Raw genomic sequence first — 24,604 nt, 5'->3', positions numbered from 1 at the left:
TAATAGGTAGGTATGGTGCCTGTTTTGAGGAAGGCTATATGGTGGGTGTAATACACCGACGAAAGTTGCGCGGTACTAGAGAGGCTAGCAATGGTGGAAGGGTGAGAGTGCGTATAATCCATGGACTCAACATTAGTCATAAAGAACTCACATACTTATTGCAAAAGTCTATTAGTCATCGAAACAAGGTACTACACGCATGCTCCTAGGGGAAAGGTTGGTAGGAGTTAACCATCGCGCGATCCCAACCTCCACACAAAGGATGACAATCAATAAAGAAATCATGCTCCGACTTCATCACATAACGGTTCACCATACGTGCATGCTACGGGAATCACAAACCTTAACACAAGTATTTCTACAATACACAATTACTCACTAGCATGACTCTAATATCACATATTCATGTCGCAAAACTATTGCAAGGAATCAAACATATCATATTCAGTGATCTACAAGTTTTATGTAGGATTTTATGACTAACCATGTGAATGGACAACTCCTGTTAACTCTCTAAATAGGTATAAGTGAAGCATGAGAGCTTAATTATTTCTACAAAAGATATGCCCCGCTCTAACAAATATAAGTGAAGCAAAAGAGCATTCTACAAATGGCGGTTTTCTATGTGTAGGGAAACAGGCAATCCAAACTTCAAAAGATATAAGTGAAGCACAAGAAGCATTCTATAAAGCCAACCAAGGACTATCTCATACCAGCATGGTGCAAAAAATAAAAAGGAAAGAAAAAAAGACACAAAAGACGCTCCAAGCAAAACACATATCATGTGAAGAATTAAAATATAGCTCCGAGTAAAATTACCGATAGATTGTAGACGAAAGAGGGGATGCCTTCCGGGGCATCCTCAAGCTTAGACTCTTGAGTCTTCCTTGAATATTACCTTGGGGTGCCTTGGTGTAACGACCAAGATGCGGTCCTTTCCGATCTGGGGATCGAGGCCCCGAATTGGAAAGGAGCACATCTAAGCGTCTCGCAAACGAGTAACACATCACATACATAATAATAAAGATAGACAATCAGGGATTCAATTGCCTTCTCATAAATATCTCAGAGTACATCACACATACAACCAAGGTAGTTCCGCTACGGACTACAAAACATAGAAATGCTATGCTACCCTGCCTGCAGGCCCACGATCACGACCACGCCTCAATCTTCTGGATAGTTCACGTAAAGGCGGTCTGTCTCCTCGTCGTACTGCCACGCCAGCTGAGTGTCATCGGGATCATCTGTGTCTGGGGTACGTGAACCTGTTGGGATTTTGGAGGAATCCATGAGCCACGGGGACTCAACAATCTAAGACCTTGGTGCCAGAACTAGTCAAGTTATTAGGTGGGATAAGGTGAAGTGTTTAAGGTTGCAGCATCCTAAGCTTGAATTGGTGGCTATCTTACGTAGCATTTATGAAGGTGGTCTACACTAGCGGTCGTGATTACTTGATCACTAAGTGATCCTAAACACCTACCTACGGCATTCATAACCCCACCGTGTTTCCGATCGAAGAGAGATCTTTGAGGGGACAGTCACGGTTACGCACACAGTTGGCAATTTTATTAGCTTATGTTTGATTTATCTAATACCGGATGTTAACAAAATATTCCAAGTTGCCACATAACCGCGGGAACGGCTTTCCGAAAGATTAAACCCTGCGGGGGTGCTCCAACTAGTCCATCACAAACGTACACAGGCCGCAAAGTCATCCTCTATCACGAATCTCGTGATCTCGTCGGATTCCTTAGAGGAAAACCTCAACTCTGGGGGAAACCAAAGCTTCACTGGGATTCCTATACGCAAGAAATATCGCTAAGGTAAGACAAGGCTAGCAGGACCTCCCGACGTGTCGATGACCCTGATAAAAGCCGCGTATCTTAGTCCCAGGACACGCCGGATGAGCGATGGTTACCACGCCAAAACACCGAATTGCCCCGGGGAGCGTAATAAGCTGCTCTGGGTTGGACCAACACTCATGAGGAGCACTGGCCCGGGTTGTTGATTAAAATCCTCGGGGTAGCTATTTCCTATGCAGTTTTTATTAAGTGGTTAGCAAATTTAACACCAATGTTGGGTCCTGCCGTACAAGCCTTAGCACTACGCGATTTATCGAGGGGTCCCCATAACAACCCTGAATGTGTTAGGAGCGATCATTATGGAATCAAACACCGGTAGCCGGTAACTAAGGCGGCAACAACGGAGCAAAGCACCCGGCAAAAGGCTAGGCCTTCCGTCATTTACCAAGTATATAGGTGCATTAATTAAATAACAGAATTTAAGATAATGATATCAAGCTCATGTTATCACATGAGTCAAAGCACCTGCATCTAGCAACGCTAACATTAGTAGCTGAGCAAAGCCTACTTAGCCATTCAAGTTTTGCTAGGAAGGGATCAGTGTATGGGTTCATGGCATATCAAGAGGCAATTTAATTCAGTGGTAGGCAGCGAGCAATATGACATGGAAACGCAAACTAGCATAACAAGTCTAGATATGGAATCAAGGTCATATCATCTTCCCTGTGATATCCTCAGCTTGGAATGGTTCTTGTTCATCCTGCACATACTCTCCCGAATCCACGTACTCGTTCTCCGATCCCAGTGCTACCCAACATAAGAATAACATCCAATGAACAACAGCACCTCAAGATGCAATAAGCACATGATGCATGAGATGAAAAATGAGCATGCATCACTATTTCTATCACTAGCACAAGCAAAAGAAACTACTACAAGTTTCTGGACAGAACTGTACCCTAAGATGTTTTGACATGCATGATAATGACATGATCAGATGTGTCTCGATAACACGATGCAAAACCATATAAAGAACAATATAATCGGAGCTACGGATCAACAGGGATCAACGAGACAAGATATGAAGCCTTACGTGTCAAAATCAACACCACACACTCAAATGGCACAAATCTGGTATCCCCAGGTTGCCAAGGCATATAGAAACCCAACATGAATGGATTGGAGCAAGGAAGAACACCACAACATCAACTAAGCACTCACAAACATCAAAATGACAAAACTACACAATCTGCCATAATCTGCATCTTTGCACTTTGTGAGCTACATGCAACATAGCTACAACACTCCAAATATGACAAATAATATATGTGGCTGTAGCCAACCAAGAATACTACAAGCACAAGCAAGAATCACACCAAAAGGAATTAAACACAGGAAGACACAAGGCTGCGAACTTTCCCAAAACCATCAGATCTCAGGGACTTAGTGAAAATTCCTGCACCTGACTTTCTGTCTTTGTTCTGAAGCTTTTTTACAGCAACCAAAACATAAACTACAGGACTCCAAATGGGTTGAAATTTTACAGGGAGCTTCACAAATATATCAGGTCCAAATTCCTAGCACTGAACTAAGGCTAGATCACAACACAATGACCAGCACAACCTCATCTACAGGAGACGAAAATGTTTCCAGATTCCCAGACTTAGTGAAATTCCAGATTTCACTAAGCTGGAATTTCCAGCCACATGCCCACTTTGTCTAGGCATAACTTGCCCACAAGTAACACCAAGTGATAAATGACACCACCATGGTGTAAAGAAAAACCCCTACTACTACCACACAAAAGCTCATGCCCTTGGGCTCCACCTATTCCATGAAAACAAAGAGCAAACTTGCAACACCTCTGAATATGTCCACTCCATAAAGTATCCTAATGGCAAAACTAACTTCACCACTGGATTCCTTGGGAGATTCTACCCCAAAATCATATATAATATGTGGGCACTTACTTGGGACAAATGACCACAAATTAAGGAAGAGGAAACTACTCCAAATCATGCCTAGTGAATAGGGCATCATTTCATGTAGTTTCACTATATCAACTACTACATGGTTGAGCTCATGTGCACAATGACAAAGTGACATGGGGGTTTGAACCCCATGTTTGTGTCATGCACATCAACTTCACCACCACTTCTCTCACTAGATCACCCACACACACATCATCATCATGCCCTCTCTCATATTAACATGAGGAGGTGCACAAGTTGCAACTGGGGCTGGTTTTCCACCCACATACATCATCACACACACTTCACAAGCACTTGAACCAAAGTATAACATGAAGGTATAAACTTCTAAACAAGTAAACTTGGAAACAACACATACATGCACTCCACTAAATCTATACACGCTAATAAAACTACAAGCACAACATAGCCCACACTAAAGCTCATGAGATGTGGCTACACATGCTGCCCTAGTGCAAACTCACCCATCATAATGCACACCAACTTCAAGTGAAAAAACAACATACATATGCTCCTATCAAGGGTATCTACACACACACAAGTGCACCATCAAGGGCTCACATAACTAGCAACTACCACCTCACTTGCTGGTCTGAGAAGGGGAAAAAAATAAGGTTCTCATGTGCAAGCACACCACAATGCTATAATGAATAGGGCTGCAAGAAATTAAAATCAGCAAAGGGAACAAGGGAAAAAATGATAAAGGGAGGTGCTGGGGGTCGAACCCCAGACCTGCTGCTCTATCACACACATGCACAAGGCAGCCACCACTCTGCTACGGTCACTGATCTGACCAGAGAGGGGGTTCTCTCGAGGTATGGTTAACCCGTCTGCTACTGTGCTGAAGAAATAAACGAGAAAAAAGGGGGTTTCCGAGGGGAGGGATCGAACCCACGCCCTCCTACAAGCAACAGGCAACTGGCAGCACTACTACTACCACTACGCTACGGAACGATGACTGATCACGGCAGGGTTGCGTTCAAGGTCATCTAGCAGCACTTCTCTGCTCTACCTACAAAGGCTGTCGGCGACAGGGAGACCGCCGGGCACGCCTGCTGCTGCGTCACGGTAGAAGAACTACCACCCTGCAAGAGTTGCGCCTGCTATGCACCACATCTACTGCTACTACCACATGATCTACTGCTACTGCACCGCTACTGCACACCGCAACTCTACTGTATCTTCTGCATCTACTAACTGACACAGAAGGCACACGAGCACCTCGCCGGATCTAGGCCGATCTAAGGGGATAGAAGAGAGGGGAGGTGCAACCTCACCTTGGGGAGGAAGTAGAGGCTCGGATTGGAGGAGGAGTCCGGACGGAGGAGGAAGAAGCTTGGAGGAGTCCCTGTCTGCAGAACCGAAGAAGAGGAGGTAGACCACCGAGTTCGCGGCGAAGACGTGGTCGGGGCCGTCAGTGCAGTCGTTCCCCGGGGCTCCTAGCGCCGGGAATGGAGCGCGGGCATCTTCCCCGAGCTCCCGGACATGGCGGACGGCGCTGGAGACGACGATGACGGCGGGGTAGACGCGGGCACCTTCTCTGGCCTATCTACAGAACTTACCAGAGGAGGGAGGAAGAAGATGAGATGGAGATGGGGAGAGGTGGCGGCGGCAGGAGGGCATGGAGAGGAACCCTAGGCGAGGGGGAAGGCACGGACGCCACGTTATATGGGGGGGACCTCGACGTTTGTGCTCGGCGTTACTGCTCGCTCTTTCTCTGCCTGACGGAAAAGAACGCACTGGGAGGGAACGACGGCAGAATAAAGAAGAAGGAGGCACGGGCGTGGGCTACTCACGCGAGGGAGGGGGTACTGGGCCGCCAGGGGGAGGAGGCCCATCCTGAGCGCCACATAAGAGAGAAGAAAAACCCTGGTGTTTTTCTTTTAACAGAAAAACCAGAGATCAAAGAAATGCACAGATAAAACTACTAGGGATAAAAATACAACAAAAATGCCCCTGTGCTTGGAAAAATCTAACCCATTTGAATAAAATGCAAAATAATATTAGGGGCAAATGTATATTTACAAAACAGCAATATGTGGGCTGTTTTGTAATTATTTTGCACCTTTTAAAACCCCTTTTAAAACAGCAACTCCACATCTTCATATCCACCACAAAACATTCTAAAACATGGGCATTTTTGAAACAAGGTTGGGACAAGTGAATATTGGCTTGTGATATAAAAGAGAGAGAGATAGGTTTGCAAATATGACAATCCCACTTCATATAGAACTAGTCACACACACATGCAATCGTAGAACACAACAACACATACACAACATCACAAAGTAGCTAACCACAAGGCCACCACATCACAAGAAATGCTAAGATCATATAACACAACACAAGACAAGGCAATCAATGATATGCTATGCATGCATGCATGGGAAGGAAGGAAAAAATACAAGGGGCATCACAAGAACTCATGGCACAAATGATATCATCATATCTCTAACAAGGTGGACCCACTTGCATTAGGTTCCAAATAGGGAAGGTTTACACTTGGGGCACTACACTCGGGCATCCCCAAGCTTAGGCTCTTGCCTCTCCTTATTCCTTCATCCATCGTGCTCTCACCCAAAACTTGAAAACTTCAATCACACAAAACTCAACAAAACTTCGTGAGATCCGTTAGTATATAAAATAAATCACCACTTCAAGTACTGTTGTGAACTCATTCTAAATTAATATTAGCATTATATCTACTGTAATCCAACTTCATCATGGTTCATACCCCCCGATACTACCCATAGATTCATCAAAATAAGAGAACAATGCATAGAAAACGGAATCTGTCAAAACAGAACAGTCTGTAGCAATCTGTATATTCCGTATACTTCTGATATCTCAAAAAATCTGAAAACTTACGAACATCTGGAAAATTTGCATATCAATCAGCAGAAGAAAAGAATCAACTCAAAATCTCATCCAGAATAAAAATGAAAATTAATTTCGTGAGCAGAAAGTTTTTGTCTTTTCTCAGCATGATCAAACAACTATCACCCAAACTAATCGTAAAGGCTTTGCTTGGCACATTATTTTTAAAAACACAAAGGAATTGTACAAGGGGGTAATTATTTTTGTGAGAAACTTCCATGAAAAATTCTACATTGTTTCCATGAGCATGAACACAAGTGTTCAAGGTCGACCCTCACTTCCGCAATGCATCACCTTTCAATCGCTTCTCTTTTCGAAAAAGTTTTAAGTTCCCATCTATATTTTTTTTTGTTTTTAAACTACATAAAAGCACTTAACAGAAATAAATGACTCTCTAAAACTTCCGTGCTGTCTCCCAGGCAGCGCTTTCTTTAAAGCCATTAAGCTAGGCATAAAGTGCTCAAGTAATGGATCCACCCTGATCCCAAGGTATATCAAAGCCAATTTTACTTAGCAATGATTTGAAATTTAGTATTGAGCACAAGGTAACATATATCAAGCAATGAAGAAGTCTAACTCTCTTCCTATGCATTAGCATGTCATAAAAGAACAATTCATGCACACCAAGTAAAGGCCAATACATAGCATAAGCAGTTTCTTGCAATTTTATCGTATTGGGAACATAGAGAGGTGGAGATGTAGTTCCTCTCTCATAATAATTGCAAGTAGGAGCAGCAAGCACATGCATATTATATTCATCAAAATCATCATGTGTAACATAAGGAACTATAGCTAGCTCATCTTCATAAGCATCATTCATATTGGCATCATGGCCACAAGCATAGCAAGCATCAAGTTCATCAAAAAGGGATATTGCAAACGAATCCAAGGTATCATAGCATTCATCCTTCGGTAAGAACGAAGGGAAATTAAATAATGTATGAGTAGAATAGTTACTCTCATTAGAAGGTGGACACGGGTAGCTAGTCCGTTCTTCCTCCTTTTGTTCTCCGCTCTCATTGTCATCTTTTTCATCTAATGAGCTCATAATTTCAGCATTTTCTTCTTCCATAGTTTCCTGCAAAATAATAGTCTCTTCTTGGGCAGCATAGGACTTCTCCTTAAATCGTTCAATATGGGAATTATATTCATAATTAGTATAACAATAACGAAGCATAGCCAAATTTTCAGATCAGTAAGGAGCATCATCATTATCATCACGCCTTTTAAACAGAGCCTCAATTTCATAAGCACCCATAAAAGCAACAAACTCTTCTATTTGATCCACATCATAGTAATCATATATACCATTAGCATAAGAAGCCAAGGTTCTATGATCATTAAACTCACAAGAAAAGGGAAGGTGTGGAGCCTTCATCCTAGAACAACAAGTAACACCATATCTCTTGCATAGTTCCCAAGCATACCATTTCTACAAATGGATTTGATCCCATAAAAGTTTCCCTTTTTGAGTAAAGCAATAATCCCTAAAGTATTCACGTTGATCCAACGTGTATCCCATTATATAATTGAATGGGGCTTTCTCAGGATTATTAAAGAAGTGCATAATATTTTCCACATAACGAGCCTCGAGGGTTTTAGGAGGTTCCCCATCTCCATGAGTAGCAAGTACACCTAATTTTTTTGGTATTTCGTGTTCCATATCCATAACTAAAGATAAAGAATAGCTTAGAACAGCAAATAAATCTACTTAGTGATAAAGCAAACAAGCACAAACGAGGATATTCACCACACGTTATTGCTCCCTGGCAACGGCGCCAGAAAAAGGTCTTGATAACCGACAAGTATAGGGGATCAATTGTAGCCTTTCTTGATAAGTAAGAGTGTCGAAACCAACGAGGAGCTAAAGGTAGGACAAATATTCCCTCAAGTTCTATCGACCACCGATACAACTCTACGCACACTTTGCGTTCGCTTTACCTAGAACAAGTATGAAACTAGAAGTACTTTGTAGGAGTGATAGGATAGGCTCGCAAGAAAGTAAAGAACACATAAATAAAACTAGGGTCTGGTTAGAAAAAAGAAACAAATACGAGTGTCTAACGAGTGTGGAAAAGAGGTTGTAGGAGTTGCGGAATTGTCCCTAAGCAATTGACTACGTTACTAGATCGATAGCAAGTATTATGTGGGAGAGGCATGTGCTAGCATGTCATCCCTTACTTGGAATTCTATGCACTTATGATTGGAACTATTAGCAAGCGTCCGCAACTACTAATGTTCATTAAGGTAAAACCCAACCATAGCAATAAGATATATGGGTCCCCCTTGAATCCCATATATATAAATTTCTATGCTAGGTCTGAAGCTTCTGTCACTCTAGCCTGCCAATACATAGTCCTATCAACATACAACTAAACCTATGGTGTGATCCACGCGCGCGATCATATGATGGGCACCAAAGGACAGCAACATAACCACAAGCAAATTAAACCAACCATAGCAATTCATCAATCACCAATCGGACAACGATAATCTACTCAGACATCATAGGATAGCAACACATCATTGGATAATAATATGTAGCATAAAGTGTTGGAAATATGCCCTAGAGGCAATAATAAATTAGTTATTATTATATTTCTTAGTTCATGATAATCGTTTATTATCCATGCTATAATTGTATTGATTGGAAACACAATACTTGTGTGGATACATAGACAAAACACTGTCCCTAGTAAGCCTCTAGTTGACTAGCTCGTTGATCAAAGATGGTCAAGGTTTCCTGGCCATAGGCAAGTGTTGTCACTTGATAACAGGATCACATCATTAGGAGAATCATGTGATGGACTAGACCCAAACTAATAGACGTAGCATGTTGATCGTGTCATTTTGTTGCTACTGTTTTCTGCGTGTCAAGTATTTGTTCCTATGACCATGAGATCATATAACTCACGGACACCGGAGGAATGCTTTGTGTGTATCAAACGTCGCAACGTAACTGGGTGACTATAAAGATGCTCTACAGGTATCTCCGAAGGTGTTCGTTGAGTTAGTATGGATCGAGACTGGGATTTGTCACTCCGTGTGACGGAGAGGTATCTCGGGGCCCACTCGGTAATACAACATCACACACAAGCCTTGCAAGCAATGTAACTTAAATGTAAGTTGCGGGATCTTGTATTACGGAACGAGTAAAGAGACTTGCCGGTAAACGAGATTGAAATAGGTATGCGGATACTAACGATCGAATCTCGGGCAAGTAACATACCGAAGGACAAAGGGAATGACATACGGGATTATATGAATCCTTGGCACTGAGGTTCAAACGATAAGATCTTCGTAGAATATGTAGGATCCAATATGGGCATCCAGGTCCCGCTATTGGATATTGACCGAGGAGTCTCTCGGGTCATGTCTACATAGTTCTCGAACCCGCAGGGTCTGCACACTTAAGGTTCGACGTTGTTTTATGCGTATTTGAGTTATATGGTTGGTTACCGAATGTTGTTCGGAGTCCCGGATGAGATCACGGACGTCACGAGGGTTTCCGGAATGGTCCGGAAACGAAGATTGATATATAGGATGACCTCATTTGGTTACCGGAAGGTTTTCGTGCATTACCGGAAAAGTTTCGGGCTCATCGGTAGTGTACCGGGAGTGCCGGGAGGGGTGCCGGGGACCATCGGGAGGGGTGTCACGCCCCAAGGGGTCTCATGGGCTATGGGAAGAGATAAACCAGCCCCTAGTGGGCTGGAATAAGTTCCCACTAAGGCCCATAAGGTTTGAGAAGGAAAAAAACACAAGGTGGAAAGAGTTTCCAAGTGGGAAGGTGGAATCCTACTCCAAGTAGGATTGGAGTAGGACTCCTCCACCTCCAATTTCGGCCAAACCTTTAGGTTTTGAGGCTGCCTCCTCCCCTCCCTCCCACCTATATATACGGAGGTTTTAGGGCTGATTTGAGACGACTTTTCCACGACAGCCCGACCACATACCTCCACGGTTTTTCCTCTAGATCGCGTTTCTGCAGAGCTCGGGCGGAGCCCTGCTGAGACAAAGTCATCACCAACCTCCGGAGCGCCGTCACGCTGCCGGAGAACTCTTCTACCTCTCCGTCTCTCTTGCTGGATCAAGAAGGCCGAGATCATCGTCGAGCTGTACGTGTGCTGAACGCGGAGGTGCCGTCCGTTCGGTACTAGATCGTGGGACTGATCGCGGGATTGTTCGCGGGGCGGATCGAGGGACGTGAGGACGTTCCACTACATCAACCGCGTTCACTAACGCTTCTGCTGTACGATCTACAAGGGTACGTAGATCACTCATCCCCTCTCGTAGATGGACATCACCATGATAGGTCTTCGTGCGCGTAGGAAAATTTTTGTTTCCCTTGCGACGTTCCCCAACAGTGGCATCATGAGCTAGGTTCATGCGTAGATGTCTTCTCGAGTAGAACACAAAAGTTTTTGTGGGCGGTGATGTGCGTTTTGCTGCCCTCCTTAGTCTTTTCTTGATTCCGTGGTATTGTTGGAATGAAGCGGCTTGGACCGACATTACTCGTACGCTTACGAGAGACTGGTTTCATCGTTACGAGTAACCCCCTTTGCTCAAAGATGACTGGCAAGTGACTGTTTCTCCAACTTTAGTTGAATCGGATTTGACCGAGGAGGTCCTTGGATGAGGTTAAATAGCAACTCATATATCTCCGTTGTGGTGTTTGCGTAAGTAAGATGCGATCCTACTAGATACCCTCGGTCACCACGTAAAACATGCAACAACAAAATTAGAGGACGTCTAACTTGTTTTTGCAGGGTATGATTGTGATGTGATATGGCCAACGATGTGATGTGATATATTGGATGTATGAGATGATCATGTTGTAATAGAAATATCGACTTGCACGTCGATGGTACGGCAACCGGCAGGAGCCATAGGGTTGTCTTTATACTAACGTTTGTGCTTGCAGATGCGTTTACTATTTTGCTAGGATGTAGCTTTAGTAGTAATAGCATAAGTAGCACGACAACCCCGATGGCAACACGTTGATGGATGATCATGGTGTGGCGCCGGTGACAAGAAGATCGTGTCGGTGCTTTGGTGATGGAGATCAAGAAGCACGTGATGATGGCCATATCATGTCACTTATGAATTGCATGTGATGTTAATCCTTTTATGCACCTTATTTTGCTTAGAACGACGGTAGCATTATGAGGTGATCTCTCACTAAAATTTCAAGACGAAATTGTGTTCTCCCCGACTGTGCACCATTGCGACAGTTCTTCGTTTCGAGACACCACGTGATGATCGGGTGTGATAGACTCAACGTTCACATACAACGGGTGCAAAACAGTTGCACACGCAGAACACTCGGGTTAAGCTTGACGAGCCTAGCATGTGCAGACATGGCCTCGGAACACATGAGACCGAAAGGTCGAGCATGAATCGTATAGTTGATATGATTAGCATAGGGATGCTTACCACTGAAACTATTCTCGACTCACGTGATGATCGGACTTGAGATAGTGGATTTGGATCATGTACCACTCAAATGACTAGAGAGATGTACTTTTTGAGTGGGAGTTCTTAAGTAATATGATTAATTGAACTAATTGTCATGAACATAGTCTAATGGTCTTTGCGAATTACGATGTAGCTTGCGCTATAGCTCTACTGTTTTTTTATGTTCCTAGAGAAAATTTAGTTGAAAATTGATAGTAGCAAACTTTGCAGACTGAGTCTGTAAAACCGAGGATTGTCCTCGTTGCTGCGCAGAAGGCTTATGTCCTTAATGCACCACTCGGTGTGCTGCACCTCGAGCGTCGTCTGTGGATGCTGTGAACATCCGACATACACGTTTCTGATGACTACACGATAGTTCAGTGCAAAGTACTTAATGGCTTAGAAGCAAGGCACCGAAAACGTTTTAAACGTCACGGAACATAAGTGATGTTCTAAAGAGATGAAATTGTGATTTCATGCTTGTGCCCTTGCTAAGAGGTACGAGACCTCCGACAAGATTCTTTGTCCACAAAGCACAGGAGAAAAGGCTCAATCGTTGAGCATGTGCTCAGATTGTCTGAGTACGACAATCGCTTGAATCAAGTGGGAGTTAATCTTCCAGATGAGATAGTGATAGTTCTCCAAAGTCACTGCCACCAAGCTGTGAGAGCTTCGTGATGAACTATAACATATCAAGGATACATACAATGATCCTTGAGCGATTCGCGATGTTTGACACTGCGAAAGTAGAAATCAAGAAGGAGCGTCAATAGTTGATGGTTTGTAAAACCACTAAGTTTCAAGAAAGGCAAGGGCTAGAAGGGATACTTCGTGAAACGGCAAAACAGTTGCTGCACTAATGAAGAGACCCAAGATTAAACCCAAACCCGAGACTAAGTGCTTCTGTAATGAGGGGAACAATCACTGAGGCGGAGCAACTCAAGATACTTGGTAGATAAGAAGGCTGGCAAAAGTCGAAAGAAGTGTATTTGATATACATGATGTTGATGTGTACTTTACTAGTACTCCTAGTAGCACGAGGGTATTGGATACCGGTTCGGTTGCTTAGTGATTAGTGACGCGAAATGAAAGCTACGGCATAAACGGAGACTAGCTAAAGGCGAGGTGACGATACGTGTTGGAAGTGTTTCCAAGATTGATATGATCAAACGTCGCACGCTCCCTCTACCATCGGGATTGGTGTTAAACCTAAATAATTGTTATTTGGTGCTTGCGTTAAGCATGAACATGATTGGATCGTGTTTATTGCAATACGATTATTCATTTAAAGAGAATAATGGTTACTCTATTTTCTTGAATGTTCACCTTCAATGGTTTATTGAATCTCGATTGTAGTGTTACACATGTTCATGATATTGGTGCCAAAAGATACGAGTTAATGATGATGGTACCACTTACTTGTGGCACTGCCGCTTGAGTCATGTCAGTATAAATTGCATGAAGAGGCTCCATGCTAATGGATCTTTGTACTCACCTGATTTCGAATCACTAGTGACATGCAAATCATACCACATGAGCAAGGCCTTGTTTCCATTGAGATGAAACAATATAGTAACTTGTTGGAAGAGATACATTTTGATGTATGCAGTCCAATGGGTGCTGAGGCACGCAGTGGATAACATTATGTTCTTACTTCAATGACGATTTGAGTAGATACAAGAGTATTTACTTAATGAATCACAAGTCTGAAATATTGAAAAGTTCAATTCTGTTTCGGAGTGAAGTTCGTCGTAACGAGGGGATAAACTGTCTGCGATATGATCATAGAAATGAATATCTGAGTTACGAGTTTTGGTACGCAGTTAAGACAATGTGGAAATAGTTTTGCAGTTCATGCCACCTAGAACATCATAGTATGATGATGTGTCTGAACGTCATAGCCACACACTATTTGGTATGGTGCATACTATGATGTCTCTTATCGAATTACCACTATCGTTTATGGGTTATGCATTAGAGACAACCGCACTCACTTTAAATAGGGCACCGCGTATTTCCGTTGAGATGACACGGTATAGACTGAGGTTTAGAGAAATCTAAACTGTCGTTTCTTGAAAGTTTGGGGCTTCGACACTTATGTGAAAAAGTTTCAGTCTGATAAGCTCGAACCCAAAGCGGATAAATGCTTCTTCATAGGGTATCCAAAACAGTTGGGTACATCTCCTATCTCAGATCCGAAAGCAAAGTGTTTGTGTCTAGAAATGGATCCTTTCTCGAGGAAAGGTTTCTCTCGAAAGAATTGAGTGGGAGGGTAGTAGAACTTGATGAGGTTACTGAACCATCACTTCAACCAGTGTGTAGCAGGGCGCAGGAAGTTGTTCCTGTGGCGCCTACACCAATTGAAGTGGAAGCTGATGATGGTGATCATTGAGCTTCGAATCAAGTTACTACAAAACCTCGTAGGTCGACAAGGTCGCGTACTGCTGCAGAGTAGTACGGTAACCCTGTCTTGGAGGTCATGTTGTTGAGCAACAGTGAACCTACGAGTTATGGAGAAAGCGATGGTGGGCCCAGATTCCGACAAATGGCTGGAAGCCATGAAATCCGAGAGAGGATCCATGGATGAAAACAAAGTGTAGACTTTGGAAGAATTACTTGATGGTCATAGGACTATTGAGTAAAGATGGATCTTTAAAGGAAAACAGACGATGATGGTGATAAGTCACTATTGAGAAAAGCTCGACTTGTCGCAAAGATGTTTTCGACAAGATCAAACAGTTGACTATGATGAGACTTTCTCACTCGTAGCGATGCTAAAGGTCTGTTAGAATTATGTTAGTTGTTGATGCATTATTTATGAAATATTGCACGTAGGATGTCAAAACATTGTTTCCTCGACGGTTTCCTTGAGCAAACATTGTATGTGATACAACCAGGAGGTTTTGTCGACCCTAAAGATACTAGCAAGTATGCAAGCTCCAGCGATCCTTCAATGGACTGGTGCAAGCATCTCGGAGTTGGAATATATATACTTTGATGAGATGATCAAAGATCTTGGGTTTGTACAAGGTTTATGAGAAACTTGTATTTCCAAAGAAGTGAGTGGGAGCACTATAGAATTTCTGATAAGTATATGTGGTTGACATATTGTGGATCAGAAGTAATGTAGAATTTCTGTAAAACATACAAGGTTGTTTGAAAGGAGTTTTCAAAGGAATACCTGGATTGAGCTACTTGAACGTTGAGCATCAAAGATCTATGGAGATAGATCGAAAGCGCTTAATGGAAGTTTCAACAAGATGCATGCCTTGACAAGTTTTTGAAAGAGTTCAAAATAGATCAGCAAAGAAGGAGTTCTTGGTTGCGTTGTGAGGTGTGAATTTGAGTAAGACTCAAAACTCGACCCCGGCAGAATAAAGAGAATAGATGAAGGTCGTCTTCTATGCATTAGCCGTAGACTCTAAAGTATGCCATGCTGAGTACCGCACCTGATGTGTGCCTTGCGGCAAGTCAGTTAAAGAGGTACACAGAGTGATCCAGGATTGAATCACTGATCAGCGGTCAAAGTTATCCTTAGTAACTAAATAGACTAAGGAATTTTTCTCGATTATGGAGGTGGTTAAAGAGTTTGTCGTAAAGGGTTACGTTGATGCAAGCTTTGACACTAATCCGAATAACTATGAGTAGTGAAACGGATTCGTATAGTAGAGTAGATGTTTGGAGTATTTCCGAATAGCACATAGTAGCAGCATCTATAAGATGACATAAAGATTTGTAAAGAACACACGGATCTGAAAGTTTCAGAACCGTTGACTAAAACCTCTCTCACGAGCAAGACGTGATCAGACCCCATAACTATATGGGTGTTGTATTCGTTGGAATCACATGGTGATGTGAACTAGATTATTGACTCTAGTGCAAGTGGGAGACTGTTGGAAATATGCCCTAGAGGCAATAATAAATTAGTTATTATTATATTTCTTAGTTCATGATAATCGTTTATTATCCATGCTATAATTGTATTGATTGGAAACACAATACTTGTGTGGATACATAGACAAAACACTGTCCCTAGTAAGCCTCTAGTTGACTAGCTCGTTGATCAAAGATGGTCAAGGTTTCCTGGCCATAGGCAAGTGTTGTCACTTGATAACAGGATCACATCATTAGGAGAATCATGTGATCGACTAGACCCAAACTAATAGACGTAGCATGTTGATCGTGTCATTTTGTTGCTACTGTTTTCTGCGTGTCAAGTATTTGTTCCTATGACCATGAGATCATATAACTCACGGACACCGGAGGAATTCTTTGTGTGTATCAAACGTCGCAACGTAACTGGGTGACTATAAAGATGCTCTACAGGTATCTCCGAAGGTGTTCGTTGAGTTAGTATGGATCGAGACTGGGATTTGTCACTCCGTGTGACGGAGAGGTATCTCGGGGCCCACTCGGTAATACAACATCACACACAAGCCTTGCAAGCAATGTAACTTAAATGTAAGTTGCGAGATCTTGTATTACGGAACGAGTAAAGAGACTTGCCGGTAAACGAGATTGAAATAGGTATGCGGATACTAACGATCGAATCTCGGGCAAGTAACATACCGAAGGACAAAGGGAATGACATACGGGATTATATGAATCCTTGGCACTGAGGTTCAAACGATAAGATCTTCGTAGAATATGTAGGATCCAATATGGGCATCCAGGTCCCGCTATTGGATATTGACCGAGGAGTCTCTCGGGTCATGTCTACATAGTTCTCGAACCCGCAGGGTCTGCACACTTAAGGTTCGACGTTGTTTTATGCGTATTTGAGTTATATGGTTGGTTACCGAATGTTGTTCGGAGTCCCGGATGAGATCACGGACGTCACGAGGGTTTCCGGAATGGTCCGGAAACGAAGATTGATATATAGGATGACCTCATTTGGTTACCGGAAGGTTTTCGTGCATTACCGGAAAAGTTTCGGGCTCATCGGTAGTGTACCGGGAGTGCCGGGAGGGGTGCCGGGGACCATCAGGAGGGGTGTCACGCCCCAAGGGGTCTCATGGGCTATGGGAAGAGATAAACCAGCCCCTAGTGGGCTGGAATAAGTTCCCACTAAGGCCCATAAGGTTTGAGAAGGAAAAAACACAAGGTGGAAAGAGTTTCCAAGTGGGAAGGTGGAATCCTACTCCAAGTAGGATTGGAGTAGGACTCCTCCACCTCCAATTTCGGCCAAACCTTTAGGTTTTGAGGCTGCCTCCTCCCCTCCCTCCCACCTATATATACGGAGGTTTTAGGGCTGATTTGAGACGACTTTTCCACGACAGCCCGACCACATACCTCCACGGTTTTTCCTCTAGATCGCGTTTCTGCAGAGCTCGGGCGGAGCCCTGCTGAGACAAAGTCATCACCAACCTCCGGAGCGCCGTCACGCTGCCGGAGAACTCTTCTACCTCTCCGTCTCTCTTGCTGGATCAAGAAGGCCGAGATCATCGTCGAGCTGTACGTGTGCTGAACGCGGAGGTGCCGTCCGTTCGGTACTAGATCGTGGGACTGATCGCGGGATTGTTCGCGGGGCGGATCGAGGGACGTGAGGACGTTCCACTACATCAACCGCGTTCACTAACTTTTCTGCTGTACGATCTACAAGGGTACGTAGATCACTCATCCCCTCTCGTAGATGGACATCACCATGATAGGTCTTCGTGCGCGTAGGAAAATTTTTGTTTCCCTTGCGACGTTCCCCAACATAAAGCACCATGCTCAAGTAGAGGGTACAGCGGGTTGCGGGAGAGTGGACCACTGAATATAGATGGGGGAAGATGATGGAGATGTTGGTGAAGATGACGAAGGTGTTGGTGTAGATCGCCGTCACACGATGATGTCCCGGGCGGCGTTCCGGCGCCGCCGGGAGAGAGGGGGAGAGAGCCCCCCTCCTTATTCTTCCTTGAACTCCTCCCTAGATGGGAGAAGGGTTTCCCCTCTGGTCCATGGTCTCCATGGCGGCGGAGGGGCGAGAGCCCCTCCTAGATTGGATCTCTCTCTTTGTGTCCTTCTGTTTCTGCGCTCTCGGATTCTGCGTTTCACTGTTTCTTAAAATCTTGGAGATCCGTAACTCCGATTGGGCTGAAATTTTAACACGATTTTGTTCCGGATATTATCTTTTTTGCGGCGAAAGAAGTGCTCCAACCGCCTTAATGAGTGGCCACAAGCCTGCCTGCCGCGGGCCCACCCCCTGGCCGCGGCGACAGGGCTAGTGGGCACTCCGTGCATCGCCTCGCGTTGATTCTTCTTCCCAAAAATCACAAATCTTCGATAAAAATCCCCTTAAGTTTTTATTACGTTTGGACTTCGTTTGGTATGGATATTCTTCAAAACAAAAAACATGCAACAAACAGGAACTGGCACTGGGCACAGGATCAATATGTTAGTCCCAAAAATAGTATAAAAAGTTGCCAAAAGTATATGAAAGTTGTAGAATATTGGCATGAAATAATAAAAAATTATAGATATGACGGAGACGTATCAGTGGCCAAGCGATGTGTTCTTGCACGCCGCCGGACTTTATGAAGACTTTTATTACTTGGTGGAGAACGCAGGCCTTACCGCCTTCGTTGAAGATAAGTGTCCGCAATACCTCCTCCTCACTAATATCTTCGTACAAAGCTTTAACTTCTATCCGAGGAAGAATCCTCCTATGGTTGAGTTCAAACTTTATGATATCCCCCAGCGCATGTCACTCCAAGATTTTTGCAATGTTTGCAAATTACCTTACGTTGGGGATATTCATGAACCTCGTCCATGGGACTTGGAAGCTTTCATCGATACTATTGTTGTAGGAGAAGAGAGAGGAGTGTCTTGCGCTAGAGCTGCTAGCATACATTTTCCCATGCTTCGGTACTTCTCATTATTTGTGGGTAAATGTTTGATTGGCCATGGGAAAGCTGGGTCCCTTAGCTCCCCAGATCTTGCGGTCTTGCACGAAGCCCTTTACAATGATAAAACTTATAGCTTGGGAGCTATAGTAGCTCAACGGTTGAACACGAACCCTTCTAAAGGCGTTGTCTATGGAGTTATCTATGCTACTCGTCTTGCTAGACATTTTGAGATACCTATTAGACTGGACGAGGAAGAAGAGATTCTTATTCCCGAGAGATATCTAGATTACGAGAGCATGGTTCGCCATGACTTTCTTGATAGAGATATAAATAGAAGGATGATTTATAACCTGGTATTTTGTCAGGGTACTCGTGAGACTATTACTTTGTCTGCACCTTCTTTGTTCAATCTTCATGCAGGCAGGTACATCATTATGCCCTCGGACATCTACACATATTGGGGCTTAGCCCAACCACATGTACCCGTGCCCGAGCCACCAGTCGAGTACCAGACGCCAATTTATCAGTGGGAGCCGGAGGAGCTCACACAGCAGTGGCATCCTCAGTCCACTTCGGAGTACCCCGGAGCTGGTTATTTCCCTCCTTAGGAGTAAACCAACTTAGGCCAAAAGCCTAAGCTTGGGGAGTACGTGTTTCTCACCGACTTTACATTCTTGCTTATGCTTTCACTTTGCTTGTCGGTGTTCACACTTTGCCACTGTATCATGCATGCTAGTTTATTTCGTTTTCTTGTTTTATTTTCGTGTGTCTGTCTAGTTTGAGAAAACCCAAAAAGATTTTCTTGTTCTTCTTTTCTTGTTGGGAGCTTTCCCGTGTAAATAGTTTTCTTTTTTTTGGGTCAAGGTAGAAGACCATGGTTACAATATTTAGTGGCTCTCGCTTGCATATCTGTTTATCTGTTAAAGAGTCATATTACTTTTTCTTCTCCTTTGTGTTTACCTACAGATTCCAGCGTAGTCCAATGCATGAGCACTCTTATTATTGTTCACATCGTTCGGTCGTGCAAGTGAAAGGCAATAATGACGATATATGATGAAGTGACTGATACGTCCATTTTGCATCATGTTTTCATGTTGATATTTATCGCTTCTTGGGCTGTTATTTCACTTCACGGTACAATTCTTATGCCTTTTCTCTCTTATTTTGCAAGGTTTACATGAAGAGGGAGAATGCCGGCAGCTGGATTTCTGGCTTGAAAGTGGAGCGAAGTTGACAATATATGATGAAGATTTTTTTCCTGATTTATCAAAAATACTCGGTCGAAGAAGTGCCAAGGGGCGCCAGGGGGTGGCCACAAGCCTGCACGACGCGGCCACCCCCCAGGCCACGCCATGGGGGCTTGTGGGCACCCTGTTGGGCCACTTTCCCCCCTCTTCTGCTATATGGAGGGTTTCGTCCAGGAAAAAAAATCAGAGAGGCACTTTTTCGTGGTTTCGCCGCCGCCACGAGGCGGAACTTGAGCAGAACCAATCTAGAGCTCCCGGAGGACGATTCTGCCGGGGAAACTTCCCTCCCGGAGGGGGAAATCATCACCATCGTCATCACCAACACTCCTCTCATCGGAGGGGACTCATCACCATCAGCATCTTCATCAGCATCATCTCATATCCAAACCCTAGTTCATCACTTGTAACCAATCTCCGTCTCGCGACTTCGATTGGTACGTGTAAGGTTGCTAGTAGTGTTGATTACTCTTTGTAGTTGATGCTAGTTGGATTACTTGGTGGAAGAGTTTATGTTCAGATCCTGGATGCTACTCATTACCTCTCTGGTCATGAATATGATTATGCTTTGTGAGTAGTTACTTTGGTTCCTGAGGACATGTGATAAGTCATGCCAATAATAGTCATGTGAATTTGGTATTCGTTCGGTATTTTGATATGTTGTATGTTGTTTTTCCTCTAGTGGTGTTATGTGAACGTCGACTACATAACACTTTACCATTATTTGGGCCTAGTGGAAGGCATTGGGAAGTAGTAAGTAGATGATGGGTTGCTAGAGTGACAGAAGCTTAAACCCTAGTTTATGCGTTGCTTCGTAAGGGGCTGATTTGGATCCACTAGTTTAATGCTATGGTTAGACTTTGTCTTAATTCTTCTTTCATAGTTGCGGATGCTTGCGAGAGGGGTTAATCATAAGTGGGATGCTTGTCCAAGTAAGGGCAGTACCCAAGCGCCGGTCCACCCACATATCAAACTATCAAAGTAACGAACGCGAATCATATGAACATGATGGAAACTAGCATGACAGAAATTCCCGTGTGTCCTCGGGAGCGTTTTTCCTCCTATAAGACTTTGTCCAGGCTTGTCCCTTGCTACAAAAGGGATTGGGACACTTTGCTGCACCGCTTCTACTTTTGTTACTTGTTGCTTGCTACGAATCATCTCACCACACAATCACTTGTTACCGACAATTTCAGTGCTTGCAAATATTTCCTTGCTGAAAACCACTTGTCAGATCCTTCTGCTCCTCGTTGGGTTCGACACTCTTACTTATCTAAAGGACTATGATTGATCCCCTATACTTGTGGGCATCAGTGACTGAGCCTGGAAAAGCTGGTATGAACTCGATCTATTTTGTTTTGGTAAATATGACTAGCTCATTGCTCCTAGTTCAGCTTTGTTGTGAGAGAAACATGTTTGCAATGACAACTTAGAGATCATAGTTTCTGATGCCATGCTTAATTAGCTAGGAGCTTATAATGGTTTGTCTTGGATGCCCACATGAATGTTGAGATGACTATGATGTAGTATGATAGGATGGTATCCTCCTTTGAATGATTCAAGTGGCTTGACTTGGCGCATGTTCACACATGTAGTTGAAACAAAATCAACATAGCCTCTATGATATTCATGTTCATGGTGATTTATGTCCTACTCATGCTTGCAGTCAATGTTAGTTAATCTCAATGCATTTTGATGACTGTTGTCGCTCTCTAGTTGGTCGCTTTCCAGTCTTTTGCGAGCCTTCACTTGTACTAAGGAGGAATACTGCTTGTGCATCCACTTCCATAAACCCAAAGTTGTTCCATATGAGTCCACCATACCTACCTATATGCGGTATCTACCTGCCATTCCAAGTAAATTTGCATGTGCCATTCTCCAAACCTTCAAGAAATAATCTGTTTTGCATGCCCGAACCGCTCATGTGGTGACAGGGGGCTATCAGTATCTTCCATGCTAGGCGTATTATCCTCGATATGTGTTTATTCACTATCATTCACGAGAAAGGGGCCGGTAATTGGAATGCCCAGTTCCATGCTCAAATCGAAAAGATAATTGCAAACAAAACTCCCCCTGGATTGATGTTGGTATGGACGGCACCCGAGGATTCGGCTAGTCGTGGAGTGTGATTGATCTGTGGTGGGGAAGTCAAAACTTTACTTTTTTATTTGGGAACCGCCTATAGCATGTGTAGCGTGGAAGATGGTGAGAATTCTTGGTCATTGTGTTGACAATGAAAGCATGCCACCCAAAATTATTACCTCTGTTTTAAAAGCTTGAGCCCTAGCACCTCTACAAATCAATGCTTCCCTCTGCGAAGGGCCTATCTATTTCTGTTCCTGTTGAGTCATCCTCCTCTTATAAAAGCACCAATTAGAGAGCACCTCTGTCATTTTTATGCTTTGCTTTTAACTGTCTTGAGTATGACTGTGACTGGATCTTCTTTGCCACGAATTACAATGTTTAGTCAGCCCTTGGTCTTTGAAGGTGCTCTGCATTTATGTTTTGCGGTCTCAGAAAGAGCTAGCGAGATACCATCTGTTCGTACTGCTTCATGATTGTTTTGATTGACGTGTTGACGTTTGAGACTTATTATTATTTGATCGCTAGTTGATTATGCCATTGATATGAGTTTACCGTGAGACCTAGATGTCATTTGCTTATGTGGTTTGCTTGTGATCTTGCTGAAATCCTGGTTATGAGTTAGACATAGTTGCAACAACAAGATCAAACAGAGTTCGTCAAAGTTTTTCTTTTGTCTCTTTCAGTTTGTCAACTGAATTGCTTGAGGACAAGCAAGGCTTTAAGCTTGGGGGAGTTGATACGTCTCCATCGTATCTACTTTTCCGAACTCTTTTTCCCTTGTTTTGGACTCTAATTTGCATGATTTGAATGGAACTAACCCGGACTAACGTTGTTTTCAACAAAATTGCCATGGTGTTGTTTTTGCGCAGAAATAAAAGTTCTCGGAATGACCTGAAAATTTACGGAGAATTTTTCTGGAATTTATGAAAAATACTGGCGCAAGAATCAGCGGAGGAAGTGGAGCCGTGAGCCCACAAGCCCACCAGGCGCGGCCCCCCTGGCCGCGCCTGGCAGGCTTGTGGGGCCCACAAAGCTCCACCGCCTCCAATCTCAACTCTATTTAGTCCATCTCGTCCGGAAAAAAATCAGGGAGAAGAGTTCATCGCATTTTATGATACGGAGGCGCCGCCACCTCCTGTTCTTCATCTGGAGGGCACTTCTGGAGTCCGTTCTGGGCTCCGGAGAGGGGAGATCGTCGCCATCGTCATCACCAACCTTCCTTCATCGCCAATTCCATGATGCTCTTCACTGTTCGTGAGTAATCTCATCGTAGGCTTGCTAGACGGTGATGGGTTGGATGAGATCTATCATGTAATTGAGTTAGTTTTGAAGGGGATTGATCCCTAGTATCCACTATGTTCTGAGATTGATGTTGCTACTACTTTGCCATGCTTAATGCTTGTCACTAGGGCCCGAGTGCCATGATTTCAGATCTGAACCTATTATGTTGTCCCCAATATATGTGTGTTCTTGATCCTATCTTGCAAGTTGTAGTCACCTACTATGTGTTATGACCCGGCAACCCCGGAGTGACAATAGCCGGAACCACTCCCGGAGATGACCATAGTATGAGGAGTTCATGTATTCACCAAGTGTTAATGCGTTGGTCTGGTTCTTCAGTAAAAGGAGAACCTTAATATCCCGTAGTTTCCATTAAGACCCCTCTGCCACGGGAGGGATGGACAATAGATGTCATGCAAGTTCTTTTCCCTAAGCACGTATGACTACATACGGAATACATGCCTACATTAGATTGACGAACTAGAGCTAGTTACTTATCTCTCCGTGTTATAACTGTTACATGATGAATAGCATCCGGCATAATCATCCATCACCGATCCAATGCCTATGAGTCTTTTACTACTGGTCCTTGCTACGTTACTTTGCTGCTACTGCTGTCACTGCTGCTACTGTTACTCTATTGCTACTGTTGTTACTTTGCTGCTACTGCTATCGCTGCTGCTACTGTTACTCTGTTGCTACTGCTGTTACTTTGCTGCTATTGGTTACTGTTGCTACTGCTGCTATCATACTACCTTGCTACTAATACTTTGCTGCAGATACTAAATCTTTCAGGTGTGGTTGAATTCACAACTCAACTGCTAATACTTGAGAATGTTCTTTCGCTTCCCCTTGAGTCGAATCAATAAATTTGGGTTGAATACTCTACCCTCGAAAACTGTTGCGATCCCCTATACTTGTGGGTTATCAGGTACCTGTTGAAAAGTAAAAACCATCTCGTCAAAGTAAACGTGTCGGGAAGTGATGACCCGATGTGAGAGAGGATCGTAGCAGCGGTAGCCTTTGGTGTTGGCGGG

Source organism: Hordeum vulgare, chromosome 1H (assembly GCF_904849725.1).
Source record: "Hordeum vulgare subsp. vulgare chromosome 1H, MorexV3_pseudomolecules_assembly, whole genome shotgun sequence".
Classification (NCBI taxonomy): Eukaryota; Viridiplantae; Streptophyta; class Magnoliopsida; order Poales; family Poaceae; genus Hordeum; species Hordeum vulgare.
The sequence above is the reverse complement of the archived record's forward strand: the minus strand, read 5'-3'. Positions refer to the sequence as shown.